The sequence below is a fragment of the Rhynchophorus ferrugineus genome, unplaced genomic scaffold (genome assembly GCF_030347505.1).
Source record: "Rhynchophorus ferrugineus isolate W39M unplaced genomic scaffold, kcgeb_rfMv2 rfM7, whole genome shotgun sequence".
NCBI lineage: Eukaryota > Metazoa > Arthropoda > Insecta > Coleoptera > Curculionidae > Rhynchophorus > Rhynchophorus ferrugineus.
The window spans coordinates 17,255,084-17,276,963 of NW_027472586.1; the positions used below are offsets into that span (position 1 = coordinate 17,255,084).

Consider the following 21,880-nt stretch of genomic DNA (forward strand, 5'->3'; position numbering starts at 1 on the left):
CTTAAAACTACAATTAAGAACACATGTATAATAGTTTCAAATTTAGATTTGTTTTGTTTACTTTTAACTCTTTTCCACACTATCCACGAGGTAGAACTTTTAGGCGCGTTTTTTTATGTAGTGTTATCCCCCTGGAGGCCTAATCCACCTAATTAACAATTATATATCTGAGAAAACAATTTTAATTTCATTCGAAAACATATTTACTTTTTACGTTTAGTTCTTGTTTTCTTCGATGGTGTGTTTACTTGGTAAGTCATCTTGGTATGAGATGTATTTTTATTTCTTCTGCCACTACCTACGTACATCATTCTTGATAAAATTAATCACTGAATTCTGTCTAATGCCTTTACTATATCTACAAAATAGTTAGTATTCATTCTCCCCTCGTATGTTCTAACCTAATGCTTATGTTTAATTTTGAACAATTACAATCATATCTGTGCACACAAATCATTCACGCCCTACAAAACCAATTTTTATAGTTATATTCAATTAATTCAATGCATACCTTTAGTTGTTACCACTCTCATCACTCTGTCTCAGGAATTTCCAGCATTGCACAGCATTATCACATATTCTGAAAGTTTTCTTCAGTCACTTTCACTTTACGACTCACTGTCCTATTCAATTACTAAACTGTTAATTTCTAATCTGTCTAAAACATGTTAACGATTTTACCATTTATCAATTACATCCTTTGTATGTCTTATCGAATTCATCCAATCCGAAGGTGTTATGGTTGACAATGCTTCCTTCAGTCATTCCACATATCCAAACAGTTTTTGTATTGTAACTTTTTCCATCAATTTTTATTGTCTTTACACTTTTTTTGTTACGGTCCTGCCAATGAAACATTTTGAAATATTCAAGTTTCTTATATTATTGTATGCTTTAATTGAATTCTTTTTAAGGTAATGTCTGGAAGTTTCATTAAACCTCTCTGAGGGTTATCTTTACACCATTTAAACCCTATGCCCTGTAAAAGTGTGTGAAAGGATGTCTTACATCCCCCAAAAAGCTGCGTGTCTCTAATTCATTTATGTATACTTTCCAGAGAGACAATTTTCTCTAAAAGAATTTTATTAAATTGTTTATATCGATAGAATAGTTTGTGTACTTACTGTTCTTATACAATTCTTATATTTGGTCTCGAATAGAGCCAATATCAAGATGGTCAAGATTGGTCACCCACTTTGTATGTAGACGGGTTTTCTTGGGTGAATCTAACGTATTATTCTTCATTTCGTAAGTGATGCTATTCATAGTACCCACAGTAATATTTAGCACGGCAGTAACCCGCTAAAAACATTTTCAATAAAATTGTAGGGCAGAAGGGGGCCTTTGTTATCTCGTTCCTTTTCGAAATAATATATTAAAGTAGCAATCAATTTGTGATTCTGAATATCTATTGTTTTCAGCATTTTCAAAGAAAGTAATATGATTATATAACGGAGCAACTTAAAATTTATCAAAATAAAGGGCCAAAATAATAATTGTCGGTTTATAACCTGTAATAATTAAAATTAATATTTTGAATAATGTATAGTACATTGGACAACCGGACGGCGACAAGCTCTCAGACGTATACAAAATTCTTGAAAGCAATAGTGATAAGAGGTTTTACCTATAAATTGCGACTGTATAATTAACTGTAGTTTTTAGATATTTTTTTCAATTATTTTATTTAGTTTAGAATTTTTCTTTCTAAAAATTCTGGCTATAATGTAAGATTTTAGTAGTGTGTTTATTTCAGTGACATTTTTTGTAGCTTTTGAACACAAGGCGGTCACCTTTTCGTAGACTTGTGTAACATAATTCAATAATAATTCATAACTGAATAATTCGTTACTTAGCGTAAGCGGAAATGAATTGTCCATCTAGAGCTTGTGTAACCCGACCAAACCATTAAGGGCGAAATGTCAACGCGAAAGGCGTTGTCTTCCATCATGGCAATATTGAACTACGCGCATCTTTAATAAATTGGAAACAATTGAAGGAAGTTGGCTGGATTGCTTTGATACATCTACCGTATGTACCGAACCTTGACCCGTCCGACTACTCCTTGATTCGGTCTCTGCAAACAGTTTTAATGTTGTAAAGCTGGCTTCAAAAATGCTGGTCAAAATTGCTTGTTTCAATTTTTTCTCTCAGAAATCTCACCAGTTCTACAATGACGGATATATGGTTTCACCACAAAAGTAACAAGACATTGTTTAGCGTTTAAAATTATGTGCGTGAGCCTGCTTTGAAAAGCATGCAAAAAAACGAAAATATTTTACCGTCAGTTGTTATGTTATGTTTTATGTTCATATTAAAATTCCTTATAGTAAAAACGTCCTCAAAAATGTTCCAGAAATATTTATATTTTCGGAAACAGCTGGTCAACCAATCTAAAATTCGGTTTGAACCAGTTCATCGGTGATGGTCTGTTAATAAATTATAATGAGTACTTTCAACTCCGGTCAGATTTACGAATGGTATCGCCTATAGAATATTTCATTTCATACAGTAACTCATTAAAATTTTATAACTTATATATGAATGTCAACCCGAAAAATTATGCCTTGCTAAATACTTAATAGTCCGGAATTATTTATATTTTTCCATATTCTCGGTGTATCCATGATAAACAATTCATGCATCAAACGATAACGTATTTTTTAGTAGCAATGCGTCATAAATTACTTTTAATTCATAAATAAAACTGGGAGTAATGTAAATCATAACTAGTGACATATATTACATCCCGTAGGACTTGGTTTACTTATCTTCATTCTCGAAATTTCAATATTAAAGAGGAACCTCACTCTGGCCACCTAATCGTCAAGATTTGATGAAATTCTTAAAAATATCGAATTAAACGGAAATAAACCTGGCTCATAAAACAATTTTGGACCATGTAAAGCATCTGCATACTTGGATTTCGATTTCCATTTTTGATACATTTGACAATAGTGCGAGAAAAAGATCGTTACTTGAGATTATAGAAGCTTGAAAGGCCGTTGCACATCAAAAGTAAGGAAAGCGAATGATAAGGTGGGGGTGGAAAGAAGGAATCTGGTGAAAATATTAGTTTGACGCGGATTTTCATACTGAATTAGGCAATTAGGTTTTGATGCATCGATCCTAAAGCCTAGATCTTGCCTCATCCGATTAGCATTAAACAATATAGGATTGGTGATTAGCAGTAATATAGCAAGGTTGCAGTGATGGTATTGTATGGCGGCACATATCATTGGTTAGTGTTCGAAATTAATACGAATCACTTTCAGAGAAAAAACATGAAAAAAACCCATATTCATTTTTCTCAATATATTATATGAAATATATAACTAATTGAACGTTCTACAAACCTTTTATTGAATGAAAATTAAGTTACAATATAAACAATCTTTCATGCTGCACGATTGCGATTAAGTTGTTCAGAAATTCCGAATCATTTGTTCGTTATTGGTAACATTTTTATTAATGCATAGAAAACAAAGACATTGAAAGGTAATTTGCTAGTAATAATTTTACGGAACTCGCTGGGAAATTGTATGATGAAACTGCGGCAATACTATTGCTAATGACGTATGTTATATTCATTAGACGATTACATGCAATTACAAGAGCACATATCATGAATCATCGATCTTAAAAGGTGCTAATAAATACATAGTACTATAAGATCAGTTCTGAAAACAATTTTAAAAAATGTTTGCATGAATAGTGATGACTGTTTCTATATTTTGCACTACACACATTTTATTAATGTTCTTATAATGTTCTTGTAATAATATTTATAAAACAGTCCAACAATAACCGTTACCAGAGACTAAGATTGCCGTATTGATATTGGTAAATGTGCTATCCAAAATCATTGCATAATAGGAATAAAGAAGGTTGGAGGACTAAAGGCATCATTGGACCTTACTTCAAAAATGAAACTGTTAATATTGCATCTAATAGTGGTGCTAGACATAGCCACATGATAACCATAGTTCCACCATACTCCCATTATACTTATCTGAGATTACATGATTTTTGACATTTTCGCCCTGACGCCTTTTCCCCACCTTGACCAGAATTTTTTGCTGTGTATTATATCATGATATATGTATACTATATAAGGTCTCCCATAGGACAATTGGCTTTGATGGCACATACATGAGAAGTCAAGTGATGTTATGTCACATAATTTAGACGGCCAATTCTAGTGTTGGGAACTACTTTTTACTATCGACTACTTCAGTCGCTATTTTTAGTTCGACTGATATTACTACATTTTACGACAGACTGTTTCAGTCAACTGTTTTCACTTGCTATTTTCGGTCCGACTGATTTTGTTACGATTTACTATCGACTGTTTCAATCGCACTTTTAGGTACTATTTTTGGTTCTACTAGTTTCATCCAACTGATTTTTAACGTTCTGGCTCTGTCGCCCTAGCCGCGACCTTGACAAAAGTGTATCCAATTTATGCTTGCCTAGATTTATATGTAATATATATAGTTTTATGATTTTTTTGGTAGTTTGCTTGTAAATAATATATTATATATTAATATAGCAGAATGTTATAATTATATTTTTCAAGATTGTTAATGTAATAGCGTAAGAATATTAAAATTGTGAATGATAAATAGTAAAATACTTTGGACTATTTTCATGACAATATCAGGTAATAATTCGATTACTCTCTACATTTTTGTTAAAAAATACTTTGGCTCAATAATAAATAAAGCGTTTATATCATTTCATTCGGATTATCTTATTTATGTCGTGAATTAGATTTTTTCTCTATGATTAGATATATGTTTAATTTTTATTTGCTATTTATGGTTATTGTACATCTTTAGTGTTAGGTTTTGTTTAAGTTCTATTGTATTGTGTATATTTATTATAATATATTATTTAAAAATAGCAATTAACACATTAAAATACAATAAAACATTTGTGGGGTAGATCCACAGTGTTTGAATGTTTAAAACATGTTATGTATTGTTATTATAATAGTATTCAACAATTATTTGTTTTCTTTTCTTTTTTAAAGTTAGTTCCTGAAGGAATTTATACATCTCCGTCTCGCTTATATTACCATTGGAATTCGTACATCTTCGTCTGACATCATGAATTGAAAAAACAGTAGAACCGTGCATTTGAACCGCCATTTTTGGCGATTTAATCCCTTAAACGGTCCAATAAAGTTATGTAATAGTCGCTGTTGATGGTCCTTCCTTTTTCAAGGTAGTCAATGAAAATTATTCCATGCGCATCCCATACGGACGCCATAAACTTGCCAGCCGACTGTTGCGTTTTCCCACGCTTTGGAGCAGGTTCATCGTGTTCAGTCCACTCGGATGGCTGTCGGTTGGACTTCGTAGTGAAATGATGGAGCCATGTTTCATTCGTTGTCACATATCGGGTTACAACCTCTTTTGGGCCTCCACTGCGTTCACCATCTTCGGTGCTCATTTGACCACGTCTAAACTTAGCATTCCAATCCTTGATGGTTGATTTTCCTGGGGCAGTGTCCGGCAACTCGGCATCAAGCCAAGTTTTTGCTTCAACTGTAATTTTTTCCTTCAAAAATCAATATTTTAACAACATGCGAAATTCCTTTTTATCCATTTTTTTCACCATAACAAAAGTTGCTTCACTCAAAATACTATAATTCAGAAAATAATGATCCAACAGCTATCAAATTTATACACGCACCTTTTGAGCGTTAGGGCTGACTAAAAAACATATGGATTTAATTCTAGTAGCGCCATGTTTGTGTCAGGCCGGGGACTTTTCAATTGACCTGTTATGATGCCGTGATATTTAGAATTACCTTCATTTTCGAAGTTGTGGATGCATTTGTTTTCTAAGAATCATATGGTGATCCAAAATTCAAATTCTGGATCCAAATTGTCTCAACTTCGACTACACAAGCCTGCGACAAAAAAACTCTTCGAGTATTTTCAACTGATTTCTGTGTGTTTTGATGCGCTAGATACGACAATAATATGGAAGCAATTCCAGGACGTCAGGATTTAGGAGATTTCTTTATAAATTCAGGAAGAAGCCTTAAAGCAGTTATGCTTCACAATGGCGGCTTTTATGCTTCCACTCTTGTAAGTTATTGCATACCACTCAAAGAAACTTACGATAACTTGGAATTGGTTCTTCGAAAATTTAAATATAGATATATGTTGAGCATGTTGCTTGGGCTGGGTTAACCAAATTCCCTTGCTGTTTGTATCTATGAGACAGCAGAAACCGATCAGATTACTAAACCAAAAATAATAGATCAAGAATAGATTGAAGCAGCTTAAGGCTGGTGAAAGGGACGCCCGCTAAGTAGTAAGATTGGTACCTCCACATAAAGTCGGAATTGATTGAATGATTCAAATACATAGTTTTAAAGTTTCCAAGCCAAAATCAAAAGTGAGTGAAGACACAGACTACTTATGACTGAAAAAAAGGTAGACCGCTTTTAAAGTGGCATAGATACATATATAGGCAATCATAAAATAGGTTACCTAATGCGGCTAAAAGTATAGATTTTCTTTATTTTTATCTTGACTACTTTCCAGAAAATTGGGGGATGTGAAAAGAGGAAAATGAACTATTTCACCACTACACTAAAGAGATGCTAAATGGAGGGTCTCAAAGATATCAGACGTCTTGGATAGGATACTTCAAAAAATAAATAAAGAGGAACCTCACAAAGAAAAGTAAAGGTTTTAGTTTGTGTTAACGAACATATATTAGATACAAAAATATATATTGTTAATGGTTTCTAAATAAAATAATATTATTTAAATCTATTCTATTTCAATTCTATTAATCAACATTTATCAACTATTAATTAACAATATTAATATTCTATTTTATTTTAATATAATGACTTGTTTCACATAGTTAGACAAATTGTGAAGTAATCTGTCTGTGTCTATGATAAAAAGGAAGTCGTTTTCGGATTCGGTACAACCAAAAACATAAAAATTTCGTCGCAAAATCTAAACAGTTCTTTTTTGCAAGCCTGTGCTATTTACGAAGCTGTTAATGTAAAAATAAGCTTCAAAATTGAGCCACCATATATAATGATAGTGCTGGATGACAACTGCATTAAAAACACCACTTCTAAACTGTTGGGGTGTTTAACCCGCGATTTCGGTTCACCAAATAATATAGTGTATTTTGAACTGTTTATAGACTTTATTCACTTATTATAATTTGTACAGACTACATATGTTTCCTTAAACGCTTACATTCTTGTTCTATTTTATATTGCTTATTATTGGCCGCCTATATTCTAACTTAACCTAACGTTTTATAAATGTCAAACATTACAACTAATTACGTCGAGGACATCCGAACTATCTTAACCATCGAAGAAAGAAATATTGCCCATCAGCGTGTAAATCATGTATAATAAAAGCGCCTTAACATATAACGATTCAACATAAACAATGAAACTACAAAGGATACGATTTTATCGAAATATAACTATAATAATGTCAGCACCTTTTTGAAACTATTTTTTTCTGAATAAGGAAAAGTTGATATGATGAAAGTTTCAGATTATTATTGAAAATAATAGTGCTTTTTTACTAAGACAATTGCGTTTATACTTATTACCACTCACCAACCACAAAAGCGATTCTATTAAGTTTAATTAACTCATTTTACATCCATATCAATAATTATGGGCCCATTCAGGCAGCAAACAAATTAAATCCATAGTTTTCTCCTGACGTCGATAATAAATCGGCTTGTCATTTATCATTCTGTGTGATAGCACTTAGCGGATCGTCAATTATTTGTTAGAAATCAAAGATGCGAGCCAACGAAAGCGGTTTTAACGAATGAAATCATCCGATTTCCATGGAACAAAGTTTGGGCCGTGAGCGTGTATTCATCGCGCACGCTGCCAACAATCCATTTCAAACTTGACCTTTGGATTTGTTTTGAGAAAACAAATATAACCTGTTTATTTTCATTGCAACAATGTTTTTATTTCTTTTTACCGATGATATGACAGAATGTTTATTGATGATCTTGCCACTGAAATCAAATAACGTGATTGTGTACGCCAAATTAGGACCACATGTTGTATCTCTGTCTAAAAAATAGTTTTGATATCAACAGAGAACTAATTACTGCCTTATCGAGTTATACTATCTTGCCGCTCTGAAGAAGCAACGATTTTTGACATTGTATCCCGGAAAACTCATTGTATAATATTTCATTGAAAATTTTAAGACTTTAATGCATATATCTTCAGATATAGAAAATGAACTTTATTACACATTTTATATACGTATATAAAGTTATAAGGTCAAGATCAAAAAGTAACTGAATATTTCTTTTAAAATTGATAACTATGAGGTTTAGTGAAAAGATTGTTTTATACTCTACCTAGAATAAAATAAATTAAACAAACAAGGTTTTGTATTTTTTGTTCCCGTTGATCATTGATACGACAAAATGTTTATTGATCATTTTGCCAGTGAAATCAAATGGTGTGATGATGTACGTAAAATTTGAACCATATCTTGTCAAAAAATTAGTTTTAATATAAATAAATAATCAGTTATTATCCTTATGGGTTACATATTAACATATACATTATAACATACACGGACATTGTTTCCCCAAAAACTAATGTAAGACGATGTAAATGAAACGTATTTTTTTCACATCATATACATTCCAAAATAAAACATTTCTTACTCTTTAACTTTTTTTTTTAATTCGTTAATTAATTAATAATTTATTTCTTTAGACTTTTTGTTTGGGTCGATTATAAATCGGTCATTGCTGCTGATTATCAATCTTAAAATTTCTGTATATCATCGATATTATAACTAAGTCGCCTGAGCCACCAAGAAGAAGCAAAGAAGATCTCTCTTTAGATTTTCGAACAGCTTCAAATACTTGAAAAAACACATATTCTTTTTAGTGTATTTTTCGACAGTATGCGACACTTTTGCTTTTTACCAACAACACCAATAACAAATAATCTTCTCACGTGTCGATGAGTACACAAGGCCCTAATTTCTGTTTCTGTTTCGTCTTTATATTCAGTATATTAATCTAATGAAGGTGATATCCGTAAGGCTTCTCTAATACTTCAATTTCTTCCCACATTTTATACAAAAGGGCTGTACTGTAACAAAAGATACTACTTAAATACTTCAGTTTCTCCCCCAAAATAATATTTTAATAATATTCATGAACACCAATTACATGATGGTTAACCCTTAGACGATAATTAATTGTAACCAAATAAACTTAATTACTTCAGGTGGCAGTGGGCCATAATTCATGGCATTATTTTCACAAATTTCAAAGTTATAGTAAAAGGGAACCCAACAAACCAAACCAACCAATTTAGAATATAAGTTCAGTTATAAAAATATTAAGAAAGTATACATCACAAAAGATCCCACATATTACTACAGTATTATTTCTCAGATTCCAGAGAAAATATAAATGGGTTAAAACAAATTATCTATATTATTAGATACAGAAACTCATAGATAATTAATACAGATAACTCATCCACCTCATAAGGGCAAGTTCAAGGTAGTACAAAAACTGTCGTTGCCATCACAAGAACGATACCCGCTTTGTCGATAGATTGAAAGATATATGCACAAATTTCATCCTGAAATTGATTAACAAAATCAGAAATTAAGATATAATTATCTGTCCTCATCGTATCGCCTCTTTTGTTATTAATCTCTCTCAAAAGTCTTGATATAAATTCGAATTTTTAATTATGTGAAAATTGGTAAACACAATACAGAGAAACATAAGGGGAAGTTATTCTTGCTTAAGAAATGATAGCAATACAAATCATTGTAGATACGCAGTTATTAAATTATTAAGATAATTATTGGAGATTTTAACATGCGATTTTGGTTCCAAAATATTTTTCAAAGCTTTTTAATATAATAGTATCTATGAACTTATTAACTAATTTAAAGAACAGGTCATATTAAATCTTGGTTGTAAAAATATCAAGAATTGAACTCTTCCTTCTAAATCAAGAAGATAAAACATTATATATTTGTAAGTAACTTCACACATGCCATAACAATCTTAGTATATTATATATTAGTATATTATATAAATAATATTTTATATCTAACGCCTCAATAGTATTTATTATTTATTTTCTTAAATCAGTTTCTTGTATTCCCACTTGATATCACTCCCAGTTTTTATCTGATAAAAGAAATTCAACAAAATCAATATCTCGACGAACTCCTTTTATTGGAAATGCTAGAAGCCTCATAGACACATAATCCTTTAAAATTTCCTCATTTTTATGTCCGCTGAGCTTTATGCTGTTTTATCTACTAAGTACAAGCTCTTGAGAGCTACTAAAGAAGAGAGGTTTTTAGAGGAAACTATTTTGCGGCGGTTTTTTTGAGCAGCTAAGCACAGGCATCAATGTACTCGTTAAAATGGAAGTGGAATTTGCGAAACTTTTATTTTACCATCGTTTATCGAAGGTTTTCCTATAGATCATGTTTAGAGTTCGTTTTATTTCATACAGTTTTTGTATTGTGTTGTACAATCAATATATTATTTTACGAAGATGTCGAAATTGTTAATTTTCGCAGGTTTATATGCCATTAACATTTATATTTTTAATTACGGTTTATATTATATTTTTAATGGTTAATTTAATTATATTTGTGATATATCGAAGCTATAAAAACCTAAAAAATTCAACTCATACAGGATATTCAAGGGACAGTAATTATCAGCAGATTGTCGAGGTTCAAAAATATTAAACCAATAGCTCTAAATGGTGAATCTATTTCAAATAGTTTTGTCAATTACTGTAGTAACTGCTCGTAATACAATACATTCAACTGACCCCGCCATATGTACAGTAAGACTTTATGGTCATTAAAATAGTACTTCGATGTCGATCTGGATGGATCTCCTAGAACCTATGACATATTGCACTTCTGATTATCTTAGAAGCTCATTTTTTTCATCCTCCTCACCCAATCACAATGCGCCACAAAAAACTCTTATTATTTTATTAATTCATGAAATGCATGAATTGCTGAGCTACCTGAAAGTTTGAGCTGGGTTTTTGTCCAATTGATCTTGCGCTTTATATTAAACGGCCTAGATGTATAAAATATAAAATATTTCGTAAAAATAAAATTCCTATTGAAAAAACATCCAACTCAAACTCTCATTGAACATTCAGACGTTCATTCACCGATATTAAAATAACCACTTTTAAATTGTAGAAACCATCAGCTGCAATAAACTGTAATAATGTTTATTACAGATAACTGTAATAAACAATCACAAAAATATTGTTTTATAATAATATACAATAGAGAGACTAGTAAAAATACATTTATTTTAAAATTAAAAGTGCGATTACTAAGATTTTGCCAGAAATGAATTCTGGCAGAATTCTTCTTTGAACTGGGATTTATCAAGGCAAATAACCTAATTTAGCACTAAATCCATTTGTCGATAATGACTGTATAGTGTGACCGTAATCGCTGGCAAACCTACTGAATGTTATAATGATAATTTGAAGATATACATGGAAATGTATTTAACAAGGGTACCATATTATTCATTTTAGATAGTTGATAGCTACTGCAACACGTTCTAAAAGTCTAAACGATATATATTTGATAATGGATGTTTGATTTTTTTTAACCTTTAGCAACTCTGTATTGTATCAAATTACCTTGTAATATTTGGGTAAGTAAAATACACAAATACTAATTTTGAAGTTAATTTTTTCATTTAGCGCAACTTGTGTTTTGAAAATATATGGTCATTCAGTAGTAGACAGCAGTGAATGTTCGATAAGTTCAGTTAGAAACCTATTTTCCCCTCTTTACTTGACATTGGAATCATATATTGACATTAAACATGTAGCAACCTTCAGGCATGTCGAATTTTACATCGTTGAATATCTGTCTACAAAATACCCAGGAATATAATCCCAGATGTTCAACACGGGAGCAGCGCCATCTATGAAATGATAACGATTATCTGGTAACCCCGAGAAGTTTATCTGGGATGTTATTGAAGGGTATTTTCGATCATTCAGTAACCGACAATCGTTTGGTTTAGACGTGCCACCATCAACTGCTCAAACCTCGTCTTCGGGTAACACCGCTGGCATCCGCTTATCTATTTTTCTACTTTCTATTTTTTTATATTGCCAATAAATAACGGTCACATAATGTAAACATCACTGTTTCATTTCGCTTTATTCCATCCAGCGAGCCATATAAACAAACCCTAGAAACATGTACGACTAAACCCGTTATTTTGTATTAAATATATTTTTCTATATTTTTTGGTAACTGAAAAAAGAACATTATTACGGACTCGTAAACAACATAAACAAAACAAATGACACCTAAACTCAAATATTATCAACAGTGTTATTTGCCTCGATATTATGTTAATTATATTGTATTTCACATATCTATAATAATAAAATAGATACTACTTGATCAAAATTCTAAAATAACGACTATTATAACTTGCAGTGTTATTAACAGAAATAGATTCGTAATAAAACAAAGAGCCTGCGCTAATCTTACCGAATGCCAAAACAAAAACAACCGACTCCACTGCGCTTACACGATACGAAAATAAACATCCTTCAGCAGTTTTCCAACACATTCAAATACCTTGAGATAAGTTGGACTCCTAACTTCCTAGTAATAATTCTAATCGTTTATAAATAGATTAGAACTTTGGACCGCCAGTATTTAACTTTTCGCAATGTTAACACACTTCCTCGCACAGCATACATCTCTAGAAATGTACGCCACTTTCCTGGTTCCTGCTAATTCTCCTTAAAGTTAAACTTAAAGTGTTCCAATTATATAATGTAGATTGAGAATCTCTTTTAGGGGACGAGGCTCCAAAAATGGTATCTTCGTTAAGGTAGATTAATCAGAAAGCGATATACAGTAATTCAAACTGTGTAACAAAATATAGATAAATATTTTGCTATTATCTATAAATCCTTTATGAAAAATAATATCGATAAAATGATACGATATTTAAGGATGTCTTGGAAACAAAACCGAACATTCCGGAAATGAGAACTTACTTTCAATTTCATAATCATCATTCATATAATATTTAATGTTATTTATTTTTTACATCGTTAGTGGCCGTTGTCGACTAACCTACAATTTGTCTTTACATTAACCTAAATTTAGGAATTGTAGGAATGCTCGTCCGGTCGGTCGGAATGTGCGGCTATCGATGCGATTATTTGTCCGAACACTCACAACTATTTTTGGAAGGAATTTGCATAAGAAGTAAAAACACTAGTTGAAGAAATACTTGTTCATTTTGGTTTAAATTGGTACATGTGGTCGACGGCGGATATGAGGTTAGGTAAAGGAAGTACGGTAGCGCTGTGGAAGTGATACTATTACAAGGGGGTAGATAAAAGAAAAGGGAGTGAGACGTTGTTGTGGTGGTCTTTTATAGCCAGGAACCGCATGGTACCAATCCACCGGTTTTACCAACCTTTTAACTTGGTGAATGCGTGGTGGCCTAAATGGTCGTAGTGGTCGCTACATCACTCCCCTCCTAGTGGAGCTGCCGTGGAACGTATCTCTATGTAGTGCAAGTTCCGGAGTACATCCGCAATTACGGTATGAATCGCCTAGGGACTGCTTATGAGATGGGGATCGCAACGTGAACGAGGAGTTCTACGGGATCAGCTGTCATCGAAGTTGTAGCAGGACGTCGCTCGTCTTGGGGCTTTCTGATTTGCTTGAGGATACCTATAAGTGTGGCGCCTTACGTGTCCCGTTTCATGATGCAAAGGTGTTCATGTGTTGATGTTATGCATGATGGGCCTCTGTGGTTTTCGTCCATCAGGCTAGTCTCGTGGGATAACGTCGACCATGTGATATTGATGGGTTTCATTCCTCGTGCTATCCTTCCACGCGCGTGCCAAGCACATGTCGAGTGGTTTATGTTGAGCTGGTTTACCTGTTAGGTACTTCGATCACGTCGGGGTCACCAATTGTACGAATATTTGTCTGATCGGTCGGTTGAAATGTGTGGCTGTCGATGCGAGTGTTGGTCCGAACACTGACTACTATATTAGGAAGAAATTTTCACGAGAACTAAAAACACTGATTGAAGAAGTACTTGTTTATTGCGATATTAAACGATATATGTGGTCGACGAGAGAATTGATAGGATGTTAGGTTAAGTAAAGGAAGTACGGTAGCGCTATGGTACTGTTACAAGAAGGTAGAGAAAAGAAAAGAGAGTGAGACATCGTCGTTTTGGTCTTTTATAGTCAGGAACCACACCAATCCACCGGCGTTGCCAAGCTTTGAACTTGCTGTAGGTGAATGCGTGGTGGCCAAAAGGGTCGTAGCGGTCACTACAGTATTCACTTAGGATTCACTTTCATCGACCTTATTTTAGTCTCTGACTCTTTTCCTATTAAATACACCTCACTACACTACATTACATAATCAGAAATCAAATGGTTTAACTGTTTTGAGTCTGTGTCCTATTCTGTTGTTATTCAATAGTTGTAATACTTCGATATTGACATGAGAATGGAGTCTCTTCTCAGGTCTTCTTGTGATTCTATTGATTTACTGAGTGACAGTCGGTATCTGAAGGTCTTAATATAAGTAATCAGACCTACAATACTCCTCAGAACTTTGCTTTCGAAAACTTGTATTTATATTACTTGTGGCGACCTCCACGACCCTTTGTGAAAGGCCATCTCCATAATATCCTGTCAATCCTCCCATCGACCACATGTATATTCAAATAAATGTCAATACTTGCTTGTATAATTACAATTTATTATGTACTGGTTATTGCAATTTTCTTTCAATTAACCAATACATTTTCCTATATTTGATCCAGTTCTTTCCTTTTTTTTCTTACATATTCCTTCCTGCAAAGTTTTGCATCGATATTAATTTCCAGATGTTTAGCGCTGGTTCCATATGGCATGATAGTATTATTTGTTGTTATTGGTGCTTGGGCGATCTGATTATACGTGAACTGCATATACACAGATTTTTTTAATTAATTCTTATATTCCAGATTAGGCTCCAATTATTTATATTGTCACTTGCCTGTTTTAATTTTCCTGTGGCTCCTTCGTTATTATTTTCGATACCAAGAATTTGAGTATCATCAGAAAATGTAGCCATCGCGATATCTATTTGTGGTATATCATGTGTAGAGTAGGTAATGAATTGGCCGCAATACATTTCCTTGAGGTATACCTGTTTTAGCTTATTTTATTTTATAGTAGCAATCCTACAATAAAATTGTTTTTTTCTGAACGTTCAGACTGTAATATAATATTTTAATAGTGCAGTATGTTGTTTCGGTAATATTTTCTGTAGCTTATAAACAAGGTCGTTATGCCATACCTCATCAAAGGCTTGTGTTACATCTAAGAATATATCTGAAAATATCTTTTTACCTTCGTAGGCTTTTTCAATTACAGCTGTTATTCTACGCACCTAATTAATTGCTGAATGCTTGTCATCCCGAACTGGTGGATATTTGAAGCAAACAGCTGTATCAGTATGTGTATTTTTTGGATGGAAAAGATTTTTCCTATAAAAACTGGATCTATTTTCTCTATTTGCTGCATACACTTTGTCTAAGGATTATAATAGTAATCCGAATTTATGGTTTCAATGGGTTGGAACTAAAATAACTGCCACTAATACTTTCTTTGGCGATTTTTGAACACATCTCGTTATATAGAACCAAATATTCAGGTTCATGGTATTCCTTAGCCGCTTGCTTCTTGGAATAGGTATCGTGAGGGTAAATCCAAGTACCATTCATAGTTACAAAATTAATATGATAAAAAAATCAATCATAAATCATCTTTAAAAGCGCTATCATTTTTTAATAATTATTTCTACTGTTTAGGTATAATAATTAATATTGTACAAATCACACAGATCGAAATATATAGTTAAAAATACAGAGAAATGATTTAAATATTAAATTTAAGAGAACAGTATAAGTTGACTGAGGTAATTTGAACCACGAATTACATTATCATTATTATATTTTACATTGTTTAAAAGGCCGTTGAAAAAATATTTCAGTTTTTATAAAATGATGAAATGAAATGGCGAAGGTTTGAGTTCAATTTCAAACGTTTTCTTTCAAGTATAATAAAGCATTTCTAAGCCAAGACAGGCGCCTATTTTAATTCTGTGCATTTGACGTAATTCATTACCATATTTAGAAGATGCTTTATTAAAATTTATCATTACCATGTACGAGTTCAAGGCGGTCCGAGACATTCGAAATACGAGAAAAGTCCTGCTAGAAATAGAACTATTTATTATTAGATGATATTACGTTGTATGTGTTAATCATAATATAATAAGGAAATATTTACCTGTTAATATTTTTTAATATATAACACAAATAAAAAAACTTTCTTTCCCGTCTATTGTCTTTGTGAAATTCAGTATTGTTTAATAATTTCGTAGTTATGTTATAAAATCGATTAGATATACTTTTTTGAAACTGAATTTTATATATTGTGAAACGTGTAGAACGTTTGATTAAGTTGACAACTATTTAATACTAACGGTAGTAACGCAACTTTGCATTACAAGCTTCTGCCCAAATTCCTATTATTCCTAGTATACTAGATGAGTGTTCAGCAAACTTTGCAGCCTTATACTCTAAACTGCTATATTTCTGCCACCAATTTTAAATTAATTATATACCTCAATGTATGTATATTTCAAAATTACAATATCTCATTGGTAGAAGGTTTCGAGTAACTTCTATCAAGCTTTGGTGTGAAATTTAGTCTGAACTCCATCAAACTATATTAAAGAATACCTTGAATAATTACGGACAGATTCATAATTCAGCGTTCAAGAGATATAAAATATATAAAAATATGTAAAATGAAACTTTTCATTTCAGTCACATTCTCTCACAGACCTTGTTTGTTGTTGTCGGATCATCCTAAGTTGTATTGTGTCGATACATATGATGTGGAACCTAACTTTCAAGTTCTTGAATCTTTCATATTTAGTATAAACACTTGATAGTAGCAATTTGAGTAGCTGCTAAGTAAATTGTAAGGTATTATAGCCTTTACGTTCAGTCTTCATCCAGCAGAGCTTGATATTCCATATCTTCAAACTTTTAGAGCTATCGAAGTTATGGCAGGCCATTAAAATTGAAATCATAACTTTTAAAATTTGTATATCAACCATCCACATCAAGTTGGAAACGGGATGAGAATTTGATCCCAATGACTTTAGCGGCATTTGTTTCTTGTTGCAGTTCTTACACAACTTACTCTTTAATGGTCGGTATTTTGGATATCGTAAGATCAGGAGTAGTATTCGAAAAAAACAGTTAAATTTTAGGACACTTAGAGTAGCCAGTTAGTACCTGTGGTTAACTAGTTCGTATATTTTAGCCAGATGGCACGTAGTCAGATAGATTTTGATAATAATATTTAACGATTTGTAGGCGTTACTCAACACTGTAATAGGGATTTACCCAAGAAAAGTACCCAGTTAAAAAATGCCAAAGTTTTATTTCTTCTATATCGTTTCACGCTATGATCTTTTATAATATATTAGCAACTTGTCATATGACTTACCGCAAAATGTAAATGTATTTACTTTTACTTTTATGTATTTACATTTGTCTACAATTCTGCAACTGGTTCTTATCATCCATAATAAAGTAAACGACATTAATAAAATTTGTCAATATTTATTGATGAATTAAAAGGTTTAAGGAAAATGAACCGTCTAGCCGTAGTGATATATTTCACGATAGATAATAGACATAATGAGATGATAGTTGCGTCATAGAGTTTTAATATATAATGGTTTATTAAAAAAATGTTTCCTTTTAAGGCCTTGCCTAATAATTAAGATAAAATTTTAGCAATAAAGCTACCTTTAGCGCAAAATTGACCAGTCCAAAGTATTATACAAGCTTAAACAAATATTTCTTCATCACCAGATAAACCAAGCCTTATAGCTTTATAATATTGTATGCACCAAGGTTTTTACAGCCTGATATATACTAAACAACGTCATTATATAAATAGTTAACAATGTTCTATTTGAGAATAGGTTAATAAAATAAGAAAATGTTGTAAAAATGGGCTCTGATCAATGTTTAAAAGTTTTTGTGTGCCAACTTTAAACATATTACGATTTGCATCTGTAATAACATTTTTCTCTTCACATGCTAAAACAATACTATTCAATTTATAGCCCATAATAGTATCAGCATTAGCGTTATTGCTATATGCAACGATATTATTACTTATTTTTATTTTTGTTTGTACGGTCTGATTACAGGTGATTTTTTTCTGTTTTGGCTTAAAACCAGGCGGTGGAATGGATGACGCATACCTGGTCGCAGAGACTTGCCCTAGAGTGACAAGTTGGACCGAGTTATGTGGGACTATCTCTGAGCTTACCAATACTCTAATCCGAAACCGCTTCATAGGTGACCCATGTGGGCCGCTACTGCTAGTGCGTTAAATTTGAATATATGGCACCCGCTATCCGGGCAACCGTTATTGGGCACGAGAACCCGGCGGAAAAACAGATAGTGAAACTAACTATAGATTCGCGAACTTGAGTTAACACATGACTAAGGGCTGTCATACGGGGCCAAAAGTTATGACTGCAGTGACGGAAAAGGTGATTTCAGCCTGGAAGAGGGGAAGTTAACGGTGACGCGGTGCATGTTGACCAGGTCGCGAACAAGCCCATTTTCAGAAGAATAAGTTGTTGTTTGTGGAGGGATTGAACTATGAAGGGTTTGATTTCTGGAGCATCAGTGTCCCTATGAACTTAATTATTTCTGACAAACCATTGAGCATTTAAGATTCTTCTGAGGAATTATTTTAAAAAACTTGAAGCCGTTTGAAGAACTCCTGGTTGGTTATAACAAATTTGAAATAGAGATTAGATCCGTAGAGGAGTACGGACCGAATTAACATCTCGTAAAATAAACATTTGGTGGAGATGGGAAGTCTGCTAGAAGGGCGGATAAGAGAAGATAGCAGGTTTACTACTCCCAAAACTTTCTGGATTGCTCTTTGGATTTGGCAATGCCAATCAAACCGTCGGTCGAAGTCGAGACCTAGGTACGTGATCAAATTTAGAACCTTTAAAAAACAAAAAAGGACCTTTTAAAATAAAATATGTACATAATAATCGTTGTAACAACTATATAAATATAAACAAAAACCTTATTTAACATATCTGCTACACGTATTTTATATTCTACTATATACTCACAATTTAGCTTAATACCTACCTAAACCTATTTATCTGGTTACAATATTATTTTAACTACTACCAACTGATGACTTTGAGGTCGGTACGAGCAGCAAATTAGATTTGGTTTGCTCGTAATTAATTTTTGTGTATATGTTACAAAATTATATTAGTATTTTTGTATTGTTTGGGCTCGGCACCGCGCTCTGCTACCTAAACTAGAACAACGAAAAGTCGTTGCCCCTGCCGGGAATCGAACCCGCGACTTCAGCATGTAGCGTAAACTACTCGAATGCTCTAACCTCTACACCATAGAAGCACTTAAATGAATATAGAAGATGAAGAACAGAAGAATAGCCTGCAGTATTTCTACGGCTTCTCATATGGTATGGATAGTGCTTAAAAGCAAACTGCAAACTGGCTTTTGCACTAAGCGACTTCCGTTCTTCCGTTACATCTGTTCAGCAATAACATTATACACAAATATCTGATTATATATATCTGACAAATATCTCATATGGTATGGATAGTGCTTAAAAAGCAAAATGCAAACTGGCTTTTGCACTAAGCGACTTCCGTTCTTCCGTTACATCAGTTCAGGAATAACATTATACCCAAATATCTGATTATTTTAGATAAAAAAATATGCGAGAACTTTGTACGTGCTTTTGAAATTTCCCGCATCAAATCCTGACTTAGTTCCAATGGAACCACCTGGGAAGTGAACTTTTTCTAATAAAAAAGAATTTTGAAAATCGGGCCATAATCGAGGGAGAAACCGGCGAACATACATTAAAAAATATATATACAGTCGAACGTAGAACATCCTCTTTTTTGAAGTCGGTTAAAAATAACGTTTGGCGCAATGGTTTTTTGTTAAAACTTAATTAAACATCTTAGAGGAAATAAGACACATTGACGACATAAACCTTTATAACATATATTTAACATAAATTAGGGAGACCACCCTGTTCTGACACATTTGGTGCTAGCACGTATTTTAATATATACTTTTATCTATTAATTAAATTTTTTTGTCATTTTCGATATGTGTGGCCGAACGTTGTCATGCAAAAGGATGATTGTCCGTCTGTTACATGCTATTGTGGCGACCGCCACGACCCTTTAGGCCACCAGGGATTCATCAACAACAACTACAAAGGTTGGCAACGCCGGTGGATTGGTAGCATGCAGTTCCAGGTTATAAAAGACCATCACGGCGACGTCTCGCTCTCTTTTCTTTTCTCCATCCCCTTGTAATAGTACGACTTCCACAGCGCTACCGTACTTCCTCTACCTAACCTAATATTCTTTCAATTCAGTAGTGAGTGTTCAGACAAATAATGGCAGCGGCAGCCACACATCTCGACCGACTGACCGACCCGACGAACATTGCTACAATTGGTGACCCCAACGTGATCAAAGTGCCTAACAGGTAAATCAGTTCAACATAAGCCACTCGACAGGTGCTTGACACGTGCATGGAAGGATAGCACGAGGAACGGAACCCATCAACATCACATGGTCGACGACATCCCACGAGACTAGCCTGATGGACGAAAACCACAGAAGCCCACCATGTATACCATCAACACATGAACACCCTCGCATCACGAAACGGGACACGTAACACACTTATAGGTACCCTCAAACAAAGCTAAACGCCCCTAGACGAAAGACATCTTGCTACAGCTCCGATGGCAGCTGATCCCGTAAAACTCCTCCCTCAGGTTGGGATCCTCATCTCATCAGCAGTCCCCGGGCGTTTGTTTTCGTGACTGCGGGTATACTCCGGAACATGCACCACACAGAGGTACGTTCCACGGCAGTTCCACTAGGAGAGGAGTTATGTGGCGACCGCCACGACCCTTTAGGCCACCAGGAATTCATCAACAACAACTACAAAGGTTGGCAACGCCGGTGGATTGGTACCATGCAGTTCCAGGTTATAAAAGTCCATTAAGACAACGTCTCGCTCTCTTTTCTTTTCTCCATCCCCTTGTAATAGTACCACTTCCACAGCGCTACCGTACTTCCTCTACCTAACCTAATATCCTGTCAATTCTCCCGTCGACCACATGTATAATTTAATATTAAAATAAACAGTATTTCTTCAACCAGTGTTTTCAGTTCTCGTGCAAATTCCATCCAAAAATAGTAGTGAGTGTTCTGACAAATAATCGCAGCGGCAGCCACACATCTCGACCGACTGACCGACCCGACGAACATTCCTACACTATTAATGTTTTTATTTTTCAAAAATACGTCGGTCATTTGAATATTGACTTCGGTTTAAAAATCTGCAACAACAGTATCATGTTGTTTTATTAGCTGATAATACACTATACCTTAATGATCCCTCCATATTCATAGCAATATTTTGGCTATCAATATTCGATGTAGATTGCTCCCTGAACTAACCCATGACATTTTGCCCTTGTAAATATTATAGCAGATTGACTATTCATCGAAAGTCATAGTACGCCACATAAAACTCGTTTTTTTGTCTGACAAAGAATGAAATCTCTATGCAGTCATTTTCTGTGCAAGCTATTTTTTCTCTTTTTGGATCTCCTAGCATATGA

At 33.5% G+C, this 21,880-nt stretch overlaps 1 protein-coding gene across 3 annotated transcripts in view; it reads left to right on the plus strand.

The window, feature by feature from the left end:
• Positions 1-21,880, plus strand: part of LOC143199667 (sodium-coupled monocarboxylate transporter 1) — a 156,932-nt gene that overhangs the window by 77,547 nt on the left and 57,505 nt on the right. The window contains exon 1 of one of the 3 annotated variants that reach the window (XM_076409640.1): positions 19,047-19,162. The exons of the other annotated variants lie outside the window; for them this stretch is intronic. The gene's annotated coding sequence lies outside the window, so the exon portion shown is untranslated. Of the gene's footprint in view, positions 1-19,046; positions 19,163-21,880 lie in introns of those variants that run through there. 3 annotated transcript variants of the gene reach the window in all.